Source organism: Ursus arctos, unplaced genomic scaffold, assembly GCF_023065955.2.
Source record: "Ursus arctos isolate Adak ecotype North America unplaced genomic scaffold, UrsArc2.0 scaffold_26, whole genome shotgun sequence".
Taxonomy (NCBI): Eukaryota; Metazoa; Chordata; class Mammalia; order Carnivora; family Ursidae; genus Ursus; species Ursus arctos.
In genome coordinates, this window is record NW_026622941.1 from 25,391,855 (window position 1) to 25,408,277 (window position 16,423).

At 40.8% G+C, this 16,423-nt stretch overlaps 1 protein-coding gene across 29 annotated transcripts in view; it reads left to right on the top strand.

The window, feature by feature from the left end:
* The window catches only part of PPFIBP1 (PPFIA binding protein 1), a 173,993-nt gene that overhangs the window by 51,974 nt on the left and 105,596 nt on the right, over positions 1–16,423 (top strand). For all 29 annotated transcript variants that reach the window (XM_044385587.3, XM_044385586.3, XM_048216816.2 and 26 more), the window contains one exon: positions 9,912–9,993. The gene's annotated coding sequence lies outside the window, so the exon portion shown is untranslated. The remainder of the gene's footprint in view (positions 1–9,911; positions 9,994–16,423) is intronic.

Here is a 16,423-nt window from a genome sequence, read left to right on the forward strand (position 1 = left end):
TACTTTGCAGTCATTGGAGGGACACAAGGAATGGAGGGTGCCTCAGGGCAATGGAGCTCCCAGGCTGCTTTCAGAGACTTCTTTCATGTGACTGGCTGCTGTCTGGACTGAGAAGAATGTGTCATTGGCAATCTATTCATGAAATACTAGTAAAATTTGGTCTTCCTTCATTCTTTTGAAATAGGAAGTCTGGTATTATCTACCATGCAATGGAAGTAGTTGGCATGGCTGACCGACCATGTCTTCTGGTCCAACTGCTGAGGGCTCCATGTTGGGCCACTACTCTCCTTTTGAACTCACAGCTCCTCAGTCTAGAAGCCTCTCCTCCCTATTCCCCACACATTTCTCCTCATCTCAGTTATTCCTATGTGTAGGTCCATATCTTTTATATAGGGATAGAGTATAGAAATTTTGAATTCTGTTGTTTTCGCTTGGAAGTGTTATCAGACTATTTTGTTTCTCCATGGTCTTCGGTATAACAATCTGTATGGTTTCCTAATTTTGTTGCTTTGACATGCCAGGATGAATTAAACCATTCACCATTCCTTTAACAGTAGATATTCAAATATTTCCAGTTAGTTACTGTTATTTAGGATTCTGTCATGAACACCTTTTTGTATATTAGTTTTTGCTTTAGGCACATTATTTCCTGCAGATAAATTCATTGGAGGAATTACTAACTCTTACTCTAATAAAGCCTAAATGCTTTCCTAAAAGATTCATATGAAACATAGTGCTGCTAACAATGAAAGACCAGCAATTTCACTTCAACATTGAAACTGTATTAGGGATTTTTGTTTGTTTTGGTATATGTAAAATGGTAATTCAGGGCTGCTAAATATGCATTTTTTGTTACCATTGCAAATACAATGTGTCCCACGTTTTTATTTATTTTTGTTTCTTCTGTGAGATTGGGGTTTGGATTTGTTTTTCTTACAGGTATAAATACTTCAGGGCAGTTGGGTGGTGCAGTTGGTTGAGTGTCTCACTCTTGGTTTCCGCTTCAGTCGTGGTGTCGGGGTGGTGGGATCGAGCCCTGCTTTGGGCTCTGTGCTCAGCTGGGAGTCTGCTTGACATTCTCTCTCTCCCTTTCCCCCTCCCCCTGCTTGCGAGCATACACATGCATACTCCCTCTCTCTCTCAAATAAATCTTTTAAAAAAGTATAAACATTTAAGTTTGTATTTTACATAATACATAATAATCATTTCCTTTATCCAATACGGGGTTTCTGTTAACTTCTCTAATAACAAGATGGCTATAATATTATTTTGCCCATTTGTTGGATGGGAAACTTAAGTAATTGATCATATAGCCAAAAATTATGGACTCGGAATATTAAAACCCAGGCTTATCTTTCCCATAGTCTATACCCTTAGTCATCATGCTCTGCTCCCTTTGGCAAAATAATCTTTATTATAAAATTATAAAATACAGATAAGCAAAAAGGAAAATAAAACCACATTCATCTGAAATTCCGCCACACAGAGAGTACCACTGCGAACATGTTGGAGTATGATCTCATATCTCAGAGGAGGTCAGGAGACCTGGACAGATCCTGGGAGTGAGAGAGGGGAAAGCATGTGTATACCTCTTCCTCCATCCCTGTCTAATAAAGATGTGGACTGATAGACTGCTCTCGGCTCAAGGATGAAGAAGAAAGTGTTCAAAACCATAGACTTTTTACCTTATGTATGTATTTACAAAAAAAGGGGCTCAATAAATGGATCATGAATGTCCTTCGGTGTTAGTAACCATTGGTACTCACCTTGGCATCCTTGGTCTGCTTAAGAGTCTGTCTAATGGATGGACCTCAGTGACACTATTGTTAGACATTTAGCTGGTTTTCATTTTTTCCTTATAAATAACATTGTGAAAATTATAAATCATTTGCTCATTTGTGCAGTTATTTACTTTAGCTTAATTAATCTAGAATGCCATGTCAAAGGCTATTAGATTTTTAAGGCTTTTGATGATCAGTGCCCATGCCGTTCTCCCCTCGAAGAAAGCATCTTTCCATTTGGCCTGTTAAAATAAGAAAGAGGGGCAAGGAGTAGAGAGAGAGAGAGAATTTTTTTTTTATAATTTCTTATAATTCACTAGCTTAATCCTTAAGAAATAATTCAGTCAACCCACACGTATTTCTTTCTAAAACATATATGATGCAGAGATCATGGTCCTAGTCTGACCGTGAAAATAAATGTATTCTATGTGGGACAGTTTAAGGGAAGAGTCGCTGCTGTTCTGCTGGGTCAGCAAAGACAGAGTTCATAAAAAGCCAGCCCACTTTCCAGAGCTATGATGAGCTCTGTGGGGCATGTTGGTTCACAGAGTTCAATTACCATGATAAAGTGTTATATACCAATGGACTGAAGTCATTGTTTGTATTCAAACAATTACTATCCAAATTTCACATTAGTTCAGAACGCTTTTTCAGAATGCTTGTGGGATCAGAGTGGTTTGGCTTCATATTTTTTGGGTGATATTTGCAGTAACACATTAGCTAATGATATACGTGGAAGGACTTGGCTCTACAAGATTTCTTGGGTATGAAAGCCAAGATTTTAAGGCCGGTGCAATTGTTTCTCCTACACTTTCAATAGAGGTAGAACATATTTCAGAGCGATTAGAGAATATTTTTCCCTCTGAGGACATAAACGACTGTAGTCAGCAGTCTCCAATTTCTACAAAAGTATGCCTGTGCTCCAAGAAATGTGTAAATAACAGGAATGCCTACTCTAAAGTTCTTGCCCAAAATTTAATTGAAATCAACTGTTCAAAATATATTCTTAGGTAAACTTTACATTGTAGCTCATAGTATTTGTTTTTAAAGTTTGAATACATTGTTCTATAAAATTTTCACGATAGCCCATGAGGTGTTTGCCACAAAGGAAATTGGTGTGTTGGGAAACCGAGCCCTCCCTGTTCATTCCCTCACCCCCACCCCACTGTCCCGTGTCGCACGCAACTGTGCATGTTTATTTTTATATAAAACTTTGCAGCAAGCCTTAATCATTTCAATCGATTCAGTCAAACTTCGAAAGAATAACAACTTTGAAATCCCCAAATTGCTTAGGATCTTTGAATTAGAATCTTTCTCTGGGAAATAAAAAATAACTTGCCAGCTTTGGCAAAGAAAGCTGTGCATGAAAACGTTACAGTTAAAAAAAAAAAAAAAAGGCAAGCCATTACCAAACACTACAAATATGATGGTGAAGCAACATGTTAATTTAAAGCCATGTGGGCTTTGTTTGATGTAATATGTCAGTAGACATGGCAAATACTAAGATTTCGGAACCTTGAGGGAAATTTGACTACTTTGAATTTGATTTTGGCTTAGAAAATGGGTTCACTGAGGACTTCGGGACATCAGAGATTATAAGATTATCTTTTCGGCTCGTATTTACCTCATGGTGCTTGGTATTGTGAGAACACAGTACTCTGTACGCTGAACCCTTTTAAAGCATAAGAGATGAATTCCAAGCCATTTGTCCAACCTCAGATTGGCAAATATACTATAACATGTGATTTCTTCAACTCTCTAACGTCGGTTTTTTTGGCTGAGAGCCTTCACTTTCTTGTACTGCTTAACTTGATCGATCTTTACTTCGATCATTAGCCATAGCTGTGAGCTTTTTTCTGACCATCCCAGAAAGAAATAAGTTTTACGTCTGTTCATACGAGTTACTGGATAGGCAGAACACGAAGCCGTGTTGGAATACAGATGTTTGTGGTTGGCTGGGCCCCACGGAACTCGCCAGACAGCCCACGCTTATCATTTAAATTGCTTCTCAGCTCAACTAGCACTACTTGTCAGGGACCTTGAACCTAAAATTTGAAAATGCCAAGGGTCTGTTTGAAAGAATCTATTCTTTGATAACAAAGTCTTATTGAGAAAGCAAAACATACTTCTGGAATATTTGAACAGTGGAAATCAATATGTGATTAAATGCCCAAATGAATGAATAGGTCGAAACACTAAATCTTGTTGGCGATGAGAGAAGGGGAAGACTCCATAGGGACATAACACGAAAGGTTTAATTATTTGAGCAAGACGTGAGGACTGGATACAAATATGGTTTGGAGCATGGTTAGGCGTCAACCTCACTTACTTGATCGAAACTCCTACACACTCTGTTTCCAGTCAGAGGGAGCCACGGTTTTGGACTTGTGCCTATCTGGCTCCGAAGTGTGTGATGTAAACCTTTATCCCATATGGTTACCCCTCCAACACTATAAACTCAACCACTCTTTCTGCTTCCCCCTTCCTTCAAGGTCCACCTCAGTGATGGCCTCTCTCTCAAGTCTTTTTAGATCCTGTAATCTATGTCCTGTAGCACTTTCATGTCTTTAATTATACAACTTTATTTAGTCTTTTGTGTACCTCTTTCCCCTGAGGGATTGTGAGGATCCAGTCCTCACAGGAAGTACAAATTATATCCCACAATATGGAGCACAGAAATTTGGCCTATGCGCTGGGTGTGGTGCTGGGAGTAGAAGAGAAAATGGAGTACAGAATGAGTGTGGCTCAGAAGCAGGAGTGGAGGTGATGCGTGAAGGAGAAACAGGCTCTCCTTGTTACATGAAAAACCAAAAATAAAAGGAGGTAAGATTGGGCACCCCTGGGTGGCTCAATCGGTTAAGTGTTTGCCTTCAGCTCAGGTCATGATCTCGGGGTCCTGGGATCCAGTCCCGCATCAGGCTCCCTGCTCAGTGGGGAGTCTGCTTCTCCCTCTCCCTCTGCTGCTCTCTGTCTCTCTGTCAAATAAATAAAATCTCAAAAAAAAAAAAAAAAAAAAGGAGGTAAGATTGGAAAAGTAGCTAAGGGATAAGATGAGGAAGGCGTTAAATGTCAAAGTCAAAGATTTGGACTTGACTCTGCAGACATTACAAGCTAATGAAAGACTAGATTGACTGAAAAGAAGGTTAAGACCATCTCTATCTAAATGGGAAGTTGGTGATGCGTAACCTAGCAGTATATTTTCCCCTTAGTTTTTTTGGATTATATAAACCTGCCTTTCAATCCAAAAGAGTACTGGGTCACATTTAGGTGACACATTTCCTCCAGACATCCTGGAGAACTTCAGGAAGTGGTGGGGATGATTCAGCAAGGGACGTCTTCCGGAACCATGCAGCGATTGGTATTTGGATAGAGTTATTCTTGCCAGGCTGTGAAGAAGTCTTTCCATAATTTATGTGGATGCTCGCTCAGCCTTTTCCCAGATGGGAACCAGGCAGAGGATAAGACTAGATGGGAACAAATTTGGAAGATTTGGGGTCCCTGGTAAATCTTTATCCTGAAGGCTTTCCGAAGGTCCCAAAGTGGCTTTAACTTACCAAGGGAAAGATAGACATTGGTTAGTTAGTTTGATTCTTTGATTTCTTTGGTAAAAAGTAGAGTATTGTGGACTTTTATGTTCCTCATACCCCAGGGTAAGCTCTAATTTTAGAATCGGAAGAGTCTTGCAAATCTTACGGAAGTCCATTTATATTCTTACTTTAGGTACTTTATCTTAAACTGTGCAGAGGTATACTTTACTGCCTCTACTTAACATTTCTAACCTACAAACCTTTGAGATTTCATTTTGTTATCTGTTACTTTTATACAATTAAAAGTATTGTCAGTATAGCACAGAGATTAATAATACCAGCTCTGGACCCAGGTTGCCTGAGTTCTGATCCTGTTTTCCCCACTTAATAGCAGTGTGACCTTGGGCAAATTATTTAACCACTCTGCCTCAGTTTCTTCATCTGTAATATAGGGATAATCATTTACTTTTCTTACTGCATTTTTGCCAGAATTAAATGAATGCGTTGTTCATTTATTAAAAATAGAACCTTTAGAGTAGTTTCTGGTACATAAGTTCCCAATAAATATTATCTATTATTGTATTATAAATGAGTAAGTTAAAGCAGCTGAAGGTTAAGTGACTTAGGTAGTTATCCAACAAGATGACTAAACCAGCATTAGTGTTTATTTCAACATTTAGTCAACTGTGGGTGTATTTAACCGGTCAGCTGTGCTATGCTGACAGAGAGACCAGAGGTCAGGAAACTTTTTCTTTTTCTTTTTTTTAAAGATTTTATTTATTCAACAGAGATAGAGACAGCCAGCAAGAGAGGGAACACAAGCAGGGGGAGTGGGAGAGGAAGAAGCAGGCTCATAGCGGAGGAGCCTGATGTGGGGCTCGATCCCATAACGCCGGGATCACGTCCTGAGCCGAAGGCAGCCGCTTAACCGCTGTGCCACCCAGGCGCCCCAGGAAACTTTTTCTTAAAGGGACTGATCAATTAATAAATATTTTATACTTTGCAGGACTTAGAGTCTCTTCTGCAGCTACTCAACTCTCATTGTGCCCTGTAAAAGCAGCTATAGATAATATGTAAATGAATAGGAATGGCTGGGTTCCAATAAAACTTTATTTACAAAAACAGGTTGCTGAGGGCATTTGCAACCTCTGCTTCAGATGCTTAAGTTATACCTGAATAGAGACTTTGGATTCCATCTAGTTTTTTTGTTTTGTTTTGTTTTTTTTAAGATTTTTTACTTATTCATTAGAGAGAGAGAGTGAGCATGCATGTGGGAGTGCCCCAGCACATGAGCAGAAGGGAGGGGCAGAGGGAGAAGGAGAAGCAGGCTCCTCGCTAAGTAGGGAGCTGGACATGGGGCTTGTCCCGGGACGCCAGGATCATGGCCTGAGCCGAAGGCAGACGCCCAGACTCCCACATGCCCAACCGACTGAGCCACCTCGGCGCCCCTGGATTCAATTTAGAGTATGAAATAGGTATTATTATAATAAACAATAACTTTCCTCCAAATGGTTATGTCTGACACGTTATTCTCATTTATGATGGTCATGCTTTAGAAGATCAAAGGGACTTAGAAAATAAACATAGTAATAAATGTGTTTTCCCATCTCAAAGGGACATACAGAAGTCACTTAATGGTTTGGAGGATTAATCTTAGAATTTGAAATCTGATTTGGGCAAGATGCAAAGGGTAGTTTAATTAAATAACACAAATACAGGGGCGCCTGGATGGCTCAGTCGGTTAAGTGTCTGCCTTCAGCTCAGGTCATGATCTCAGGGTCTTGGGATATAGCCCTGAATTGGGGGGTCCCTGCTCAGCAGGAAGCCTGCTTCTGCTCCCTCTGCTGTTTCCCCTGCTTGCACTCTCTGGCTCTCGCTCTCTCTCTGTCTGTCAAATAAATAAATAAATAAAATCTCCAAAAAAAAAGTATAAATACAGACTTTTTTGTTATTAATTTTTGTGTAGGAAAAATGCGTGAGTCAAATATCAGCCTGTTTGTAATTATCCTTGTCATTACACAACAGGTTTTTCTGCTAGGAATGTTGTTTGCATGGGTTTGGATTTTTTTGTGGCTTACTTTTCATTTTAATAAAGTGTTCTTTTTAAATTAAACTTGTCAGCGAACCTTTTTGTGAATGGCTGTGTTGGTTGGTTCGTATTTATAGCTTATGTCTGTTTCTGAGGAAATGACTAAAGTCTCTTGCATTTGATCAGAACTGTATAACAAAGGACATCTTTGACTTACTTAAACAAGGCTCATGCTGGAAACTCAAAAAATCGAATGGTTCATGTTTATAAATGTTTTTATGTATTCAGTCTTGGTTGGGCCAAATAATCAGAGCTCTGTGCTAAGGGAGGGATTGAAAATACTCGGTGCTTCTCAATTGAATGGATTCCTCTGGAGCAAGTTCAGGCAACACTTTCTTACAAATCTTTAACATTTGTTTTTTGCACATGCTTAGAATTGGGTTTTATGGAATATAGGTATATATTTTTTCTTCTCTTTAAAACATTCCAGTGATTTTCTCCGTCCTCATTTGTATCCTATAGGCCCTGACCTGTGTGACATCTAAACCTTGCACATATAATTTCCAGCAAGGAGGCTGATGGGGATTGGGAAGGGGGCTGGGGATGTAATTGACTCACAGAAACGTGCAGTGTCTTGCTCCTTATCTGTATGTATGTATGTATCTATATGTAATTTACAAGAGATAAGACCTCTTGCAGAGGTCCCTCTTTCCCCACCTCTGGGATATCATCAGGCTCTCCCCATCTTAGTCTTGTCCCCTCCCTGTTGGTCCTTTCCTGCTGGCAGTGTTGGCGTCCTTCTTTCTGCTGTTAGCTCCAGGGCAGGAGATGAAGGCACAGGCTAGGCTCCCACCTACTCAGACCCGGTTGACCTATGCTCTGGGACCCCCGCTAGATCACATTCCCCCACAAAGGCCCTGCTAGAAATGGTGGTTGGATTTCGTTGTGATTATTGTTCTGAATCAGGTATGTTATAAACTCATTGGAATTTCTGTGCTGTTAATGTAATCGTTAATTTCAACCCTTTAAGGAGCGCTCAAGGAAACCACCTCTCCAACCAAATCTTGGATCCAAGTCTAACACGGACAGGAGTGAAATTGCTGTGCTGACTGTCCCGCATCATTCACTCCTGCCTCTGTTCTCAGAAGCACCTATGGAATAGGGTTCCTACACACTCGCTTTGAAAGCTGTTGATGAATATAACTGTTTATTTTTGGAGCACACACTAGTCTTAAAATTGGGCTTGCTTAAAGGTCACCCGGCTTGGTGTGTCTGTATATAGGTTATATATGAAGCCAACTGTAGGGACGACCGAGTGGACAGCTGCTTACCTGAGTTGAGAGATTTAAGACATTCTACCCCCCATTAATGCCTGAAATTCCATTGTCAGTAACGCATTTTATTTCTGTGTTAAGCACCTGCCTCTTTTTAAGCTCTTTTTCAAATGAAAATGTCCTCAGGAAAGATTTCCATGAAGCCGTTTGAACCTTAGAGCTGATCCTATTGCTTCCTTACTTAATTAAACATCTGGGGTTCACTGACTCCTCAAAAGGGTAGACAAAAGAAGGAAGGAGCCATGCTGCTACTTCATAATTTTCTCTGGGACTGGCTCTGACTATATATACCTTTGATAGCCACATGTGAGGTAACATCTCTAGTATTTAACTTGGAGATACTTTGCTTTCTTATTTAGATGGAGGTAGTTATGAGGTTTTTGAATAATGAGCACCTCAAAAGGAACTTCTATTGCTAAATGTTCCTTTACTACCCAAATATATTTTATTACTGTAATGGTGAGGATATACATGCCCATACATATAGTTCTGGGATTTTTTTTTCTGAGTATATGTAATTTACAAGAGATAAGGAAATCAATCAAGCCTAGTCGCAAGTCTAGAAACACAGGGTATATATGTTTCTACCGTATTGTCTGCATATTGATATTTTTTATTGATTTCCCCTCAACAAATATTCGTAGGATGCCTAACATTCACAGGTACTTTGTTCTATAAAAAGGAATGATGGTGGTTTTCTCCTGAAATTGAGGCTTCAAGGAATATTTGAGGTTGTCCAGAAACTGGAAACTAAGGAAGAAAGAGAAGAAGGGAGTGCTGGGGGAAGGGGAGAGGAGAAGAAGGGGGAAGAAGGAAAGAAAGATAACTAGAAGGAAGTTAGTTAAATCTGTTGGTGCTTAACAAATTTTCTTTTTATTCTTTTTATTTTTTTATTTCTTTTTAATTCTTAAAGATTTTATTCATTTGAGAGAGGAGAGAGAGAGAGAGAAAGCGCCCGCACAAGCAGGGGGAGCGGCAGGCAGAGGGAGGGGGAGAGGCAGACTCCCCACTGAGCAGAGCGCCGATTCAGGGCTCGATCCCAACCTGAGCCCAAGGTAGACGCTTAACCAACTGGGCCACCCAGGTGCCCCACATTTTCTTGTTTTTAATTACATGTGTTACCTCGTTTGATGTTCTTTGTTGCTTATAGAATAATTTATCGTCTATAGGATTTATTTTTTTTCTGGTGTGCTCTAATTTGAAGTTAGTTTTAATTAATCTTCTTTATATTTCTTTTCAGTATAAAAGAACTTTATGGGCCAGTACGTGGAAGGTTTGGAGAGCTGAAGAAAAAAATCAGCATTAGACTTGGTTTTTAAAATGTGAGTAAACTTTCTCCTCTCCATGGTTTGTTTCTGACATCTTTAAAGCCTGCAGTTACCTTTCTGTATATTCAATGTGTAAATTTTTTCCCAATAGTAAAGTTACGTGACTGTGGTGGTCCACTCATTAAGTCTATGAGAATTGATGACCCCCCCGCCCCGAAAAGTCTTTCAGTTCTCGAAGTACTATGACTAACACAGGTGACTGTAGAATTTAGACGGGTTGTGGTAGTCAGTGAGCAAATCTATTTGGCATCGAGAAGGAAAACACAGAGCTGGTAGCACATGAAAAGCACCGCCCTCGTCTCAAATCCTTTATTGCTCTTTGTCCCACAGACCGTTTCAGTGCCACATCAAAGTCAGAATTGGGTCAACCCATTAATGACCCTATGGGCTTAGAAAAATGAGATGTTTTCGCATAAGCTCATTTACTCCCTTCCTCTTGCTACTCTTGTCCAGTAAAAATAACACTTAACTATTTACTGAGCAACTGCTAAGTGACAAGTACTTACTCATTCGTGTCAATCAGTATTTATTCAACAAATACCTTTTCTGAGCGTTTGCAACGGTGCCAGGCACTGCTCTGACGCCTTGTATTATTGTCATGGCAACCTTGCAAGATAGGAATTAATATTTCAGGGATCTATGTGAGGATATTGAGGTTCAGAGAAAGGTAGGGAGTGTGCTGACGGTCACACAACTGGTAAGCAGCAAAACCTAGAGTGTGAGACCATGGCACTGCCTTTTTCTGATTGGCCATATCCTAAGTGGTGTTTAAAATGCCCTTCCTGGCCCTGCTTTTGGTAGGAGACGGGAACCTTCTGAGTTGTATTCTTAATAGGAATAGGATCGTAATCTTTCTAAACCTTGGCTGTAGTCACAACAAGGAAGGAAATTAGAGAAACATCCTCCCACATTTGAGAGGTAGCTTTGGCGCTTGGATGGGGAGTTAAGAGATAAAATGTCCAGTCCCAGCCCTTCCATGGATTTCCTGTGTGTCCTTGAGATAATTTAACATCCATGGGAAACAATTACTTTTACTTATGCCAGCTGAGGAGAGCAGACCAGGTGTTCTCCAAGGTCTCTTTCAGTAGGCTTTTTATGGAAATACGGAGGAAAGTGCACAAATCATAAGTGGATGGCTTGATGGAATAATTGTCACAAAGTGGGCACACCTCTGTAACAACACCGAGATTCATGGAAAATTGCCAGCACCCCAGAACCCGCCTCTTCTAAGGCCCCTGTGAATTACCGATCGATTAGTTTTGCCTGTTTAAGAAATTCTTGTGAATAGACATGTACTATATATTCTTTTGTGTCTGGCTTATTTTTCGTATTTGTGAAATTTATCTATAATATTTATAGTTGTTTTTTCCCATTCTCCTTGCTGTCACAATATTCAGTTATAGATCTGTTTTACAGTTGCTGGACATTTCTGTAGTTATCCAGTTTGGATGAATAACAGATAGTGCTTCAGTGAGTATTTTTGTGCCTGTCTTTTGGTGATGATTGTATTTTGTTTGTTCAGGGACTACTCGGTAATTTAGATCCTGCAGATCTGGGGAGGGATGTTGGACTAAGTATATGTCTTTGAAAGCAGACACGTTGATTTTAGGTGATTTGTCTGCCTCAGCCGGACGGTCTGAGCATGCTAGTCAGGAACAGATGAAGATGTGTTTGCAGATTGCCCTCGAGGGTGTGGCCAGGTGGAACCTTCTCTGCTGTGTGTGTGGTGTGGGAAGGCTTGCTCCCCGAGGAGCAAGGGCTCAGGCTGGATACAGGAAGGGGTTACAGAGAGGAAGAGACACTAAATCCAGAAGAGAGAGACGTCTGTGCTACCCTAGAAATCATTAGGATATCTCGCCAGCCAGATCAAGAGCCGGGAAAACTGACAATCCAGGGGAATTCATCTCCTCTCTGCTGTGAGACCTAAAGAGTTTGAGGAGATGAAAAAAGAACTAAATATTGATCTAGGCAGGCAGGCTGAATCTCAGAAGGAGCTCTCAAAGCATTTTCTGAACGAATTTATTCTGATTGTGTCAAATTCCTTTTTAAGTCTAATTTTCTCTTAAGGAAGCTTGGAAAAACCAGTCCCTAATGTATGAATCTTGAGCCAAGATGGACTTAATCAGTAGAATGACCAAACTGGGGGAAAAATGTATTTTCAAACAAATATGGGGTGTGGGCCTGGGGGCCCTGCTGTGTGACCATTCTGGGTTGAGGTCACAGCTCCACCACCTTCTTTCCCCACGATCTCTCCGGATTAGCTTCTCATCTGTAAAACAGGGATATTCATGTGCCGACCTGATAGGTTTGCTGGGACAGTTGGCTGCAGTAGTATCAGCAGTGTGCTTTTGGGTGAGTTGCATTCACACTAAAAATAAATGGTCATTATTCTTACTATTTTTCTGAAGCTTATTATGGTGGATGTTGCCTGTTTGACTTTGTATCTGATACTTTATAGGAGTTCTCAGGTAGTTTTTTTTTTAAATATAAGACTAGTTTCTTTTTTAAGTATGGTGAAAACTAGTAAATTTTTTCCTACTTGCCTCGCCTTAAACTGAAATCAGAGGGAAGATGAAAGCAAGCATTTGTCCATGTGTTTTTGGCTGGTCCCTCCCCAGGGTGAGTCAGTGAAGACACTCTTGGTTGTTGGAACTGCTTTACTCGGTTAGTTCAAGAAGAGGCCGGTGGAGCTCAGAGTCGGGGGGCGGGGGGGGGGAAGTCGGGTCATTTTGCACAAAGAAAAGTCATAATTTTGTTTGAGAAGAATTGACTCAGTTCTTTCCAGGCTTTTTGCAAACAAGTGTCCTTATTTACTGGGGGGCTTTGGTGGGAGGCTCTGTGGGTGATTTACTTATTTTTTTAAGATTTTATTTATTTTATTTAAGAGAGAGAGAGAGATTGGGAGAACAACTGGGAGGAGGAGCAGAGGGAGAAGCAGACTCCCTGGGGAGCAAGGAGCCTGAGGCAGGACTCGATCCCAACCTGAGCCAAGGTAGACACTTGACCGACTGAGCCACCCAGGTGCCCTCTGTGGGTGATTTACGACACACCACCACACCCAGTATAGGGACCCATCCTAACTGGTGGGGTTGGTGAATCTTTTCACCTGTTAGTGATTCTGAGCTAGCAATTAGGGCATGTGGTGTAGATTAAGCTTGATTTTGCCCTCAGTGAGATTATGATCAAACAAGTGAAAAATCTAGTGTTCTGAAAAGAAAACTTTTAGAGTGACTTGAGCATAGAGAACATTTTACCCAAGACTCTGAAATTCTAGTTCTGACTTTTCTCCTAACTATGGTACTTCTGCAATGTCATTTACCCTGGGCCTTAGTTTCTTCATCTACAAAATCAGGAGGCTAATTTATATTGGCATTTTGAGGCAGAGCAGGGTTCTGTGAATTCTGTAAATGTAATACCTAGTTTTGGGTGTGTTTGCATTTTTCTTAAATGCTAGATTCTTTCACATGTTCATTCCAAGCCAGAAGTTCCTATGACTGCAGATTTTGGTACTTAGGAAAGTGGGTGAAGGAGTGGTTTCAAGCTAGGACTTAAGTTCACAAAATAGTTAATGTCCAGAGCAAATAAAAAATTAAACGACTTGAGTGTTGTGACTGATTTTAGGCTGTATGAGTGTATCTAGATTTATTTTCACACCAACGTTTGCTTTAATGAGCTCTAATTCACCTGCTCTGTTCATTAAAGGGTGTGTATATTTATATATAAGCTACATAAATAAACGTATTTAAATAAATGGCATAGCTGGATTGCGAAAGCTGTGTTTGGCCTTCTCTCCTATCTCTGTTTAAATTCTCACTTCCCACATGACACAGTTGGGAGTGTCCTACCCCCCCCCCCCCAAACCTGGATTTGTTTTGTTGTTCCAGACATCAAAGCAAACATTAATTTAAAAACATTTGATAATTGTCATAGGAATGACATTGAATTAATAAAATAAGAATAAATACCGAATCGTGTTATTACTTAATTATAACCTCTAAGTTCTGACCTGTACCCTCTTATACCCATGGGTATCTACATGAAGCTGATGCAGGAGGACATATAGGGGAGAATTAAACTAAAAACTTTGGTATGTTTGTACTTCCAGTCACTGAGATGTTCTGGCAACTGGCAAACAGAAGAAATAGCATTTGCCCCAGAGCACAGGCGACACCCTTGTCTCTCCATTGTGTTCATGGTTCTGGAGATCAGGGGTGGTGGTGGCGAAAGCTGTCTGGTCCTACCGCTTTGGAGGCTGAGTGGACCAGGCACAAGAATGAGGTGGGGCCTCTGGTCTGGCTTTGTTGCTGCCTTGTCTTCTTCAGGCTGAGGAAGGCCGTGGGACGATGCAGATCATTAGTCAGGCCTGCTTACATAAAAAGTCCACCTTGTCATGTAGTGTTGTTTTTTTGTGTTTTTAGATTTTATGTGAGAGAGAAGGAGAGAGAGAGAGAATGAGCATGAACAGAGGGGAGTGATAGAGGGAGAGGGAGAAAGAGCAAGGAGCCCGATACAGGACTTGATCCCAGGACCCTGAGATCATGACCTGAGCTGAAGGCAGACGTTTAACCCACTGAGCCACCCAGGCGCCCCTCCTGTAGTGGTTTTGAGCAGACGTTTTGTAGCCACTGAGATAATGGTGTCCCAGAGAAAAGCAACCCCCATAGCTCAGCTCCTTTGTGGCTTCTTTGTCCATAGCCTGGTAAGCTTTTACACTTGAGTTATCATATGGGGGTTGAAGTTTTCTATCTCCGGATTGCCTTTTGTGGACCAAACATTCCCTACTCTTAATTCCTACTACAAATTCTCAAAGTGCTGCTGGGGGTTGGTGATCTTACTTGGAATCGTGTAGCATAGGTGTTTTGTCTTGAGCTTTATTGGTTCATTATGACTTGAGGCAATACGTAAATGAGTTTCTTTCCCTTATGAAACTTACAAAAGATTTCTATTTCCCTTCCCCCCCCCCCCCCCCAGTAATCTCTTCCTCTTCTACCAAGTATCGAGGATCTCTTTTACAATCAAAGGGAGGTGTGGTTGGGCTCTTAGAACTCTGCCTTTAGGCAGATGCTTCCTTTGTGTGTGGGGGTGTGGATGGAGTTTGAGGGCTGCTTGCAGCTATTTGCTCCACTGGGCCAAAGCCGTAGTGGTCTTTTTATTCTCAGTTGCTTTGTTTTCTCCCCACCCCTTAGGAAACTGGCAGCCAATGACTTTGATTTTTTTTCCTCCTTGATACAGATATGCAAAGGTATAACTGTAAACAGGAAATGTTTACACATTTAGCAAATAAATAATCAAAATATGTGGAGGGTGGGTGTGCACGCATGCCCTTGGCTCTCTAACTGGACAGGTGGTGTGTTTTTCTTTCAAGCGCTATGCATGTATGTATTTAATTAGAAGCACATAGCACTTCTGATGGTACCTAGGTGTATAGTCTCAGCAGTTTTTTAAGAAGGAAGAGGGTCCAGGGGAACTTTGACTCTCATGTAGTCAATCTATGGGTTAATATTATGGCATTTTTTTGAAAAGGATGGTTCTGGCACCAGAATTTCAATCAGCCAAGGCTCTCCATGGCTTAGGGAGCAAGGATGTGGGAGAAAGAATTTCAGCAGTTCTTAAATCTATTATTTAGCCATAGCTTAAGGTTTTGTGCATCATAATCAAAGAAGTGAGGCTGTGTCCCCAGGGTGTGTTCTGTGTTCCTTGGATACCAAGATGCTGCCCTCTGCTTGACAAGTCACAGCCCAGAGCTTGTTCAATCAAGAGGAGACTTCAATTAGGGGTGCGGTAATTGACAGCCGTTGTAGCAGGACCCATTAGTCTTTAGGCAAAAAATAAAACATGCTATCTCTTGAGAAATTATGGTAGCTTTCAGAGCCCGAGATAGCCTCGACAACTTCTATGACCATTACCTTGAACTGAGGTATGAGGAATGAGTCGTCTCGCCAACGACTAACTCGTCAGTCCCACGCATTAATTATATTTGTCTTCTGTGTTTTAGTTTGTATTTCAAAACACAGATTGTCACTGTACCATCAGCTTTTCCTATTTTTATGTTTGTTTTTACTTTATTCCCTACCTTTGAGGTAGTAGTTCTGAGCTTGGTTTTAGATACATAAGCTATTTGATACTGTGATATTAAGAGATTTTAGAAGAAAAGGTCATCAGCTGTCTTTCTGGGCTATTCTGGGCATTTTGTACTATATTTATTTTGGGTCCAGCTTTTCCTGCCCTTGATTTCTGATTAGCTGTTCCTCCTCCTTGCCTTGGCCTCTCATCTTGCTTGGAAGCTTTTCAATAGGTCTGAACTTGGATGACTGTTTTGTTTAACAAATAAACATGATGTCAACCTTGGGAGAGAGGGAGACACAGGATGGAACTCTCCATAAATGCTTCTGGTTTTAATGCATGGAATTTCTGGAGCTGGGAC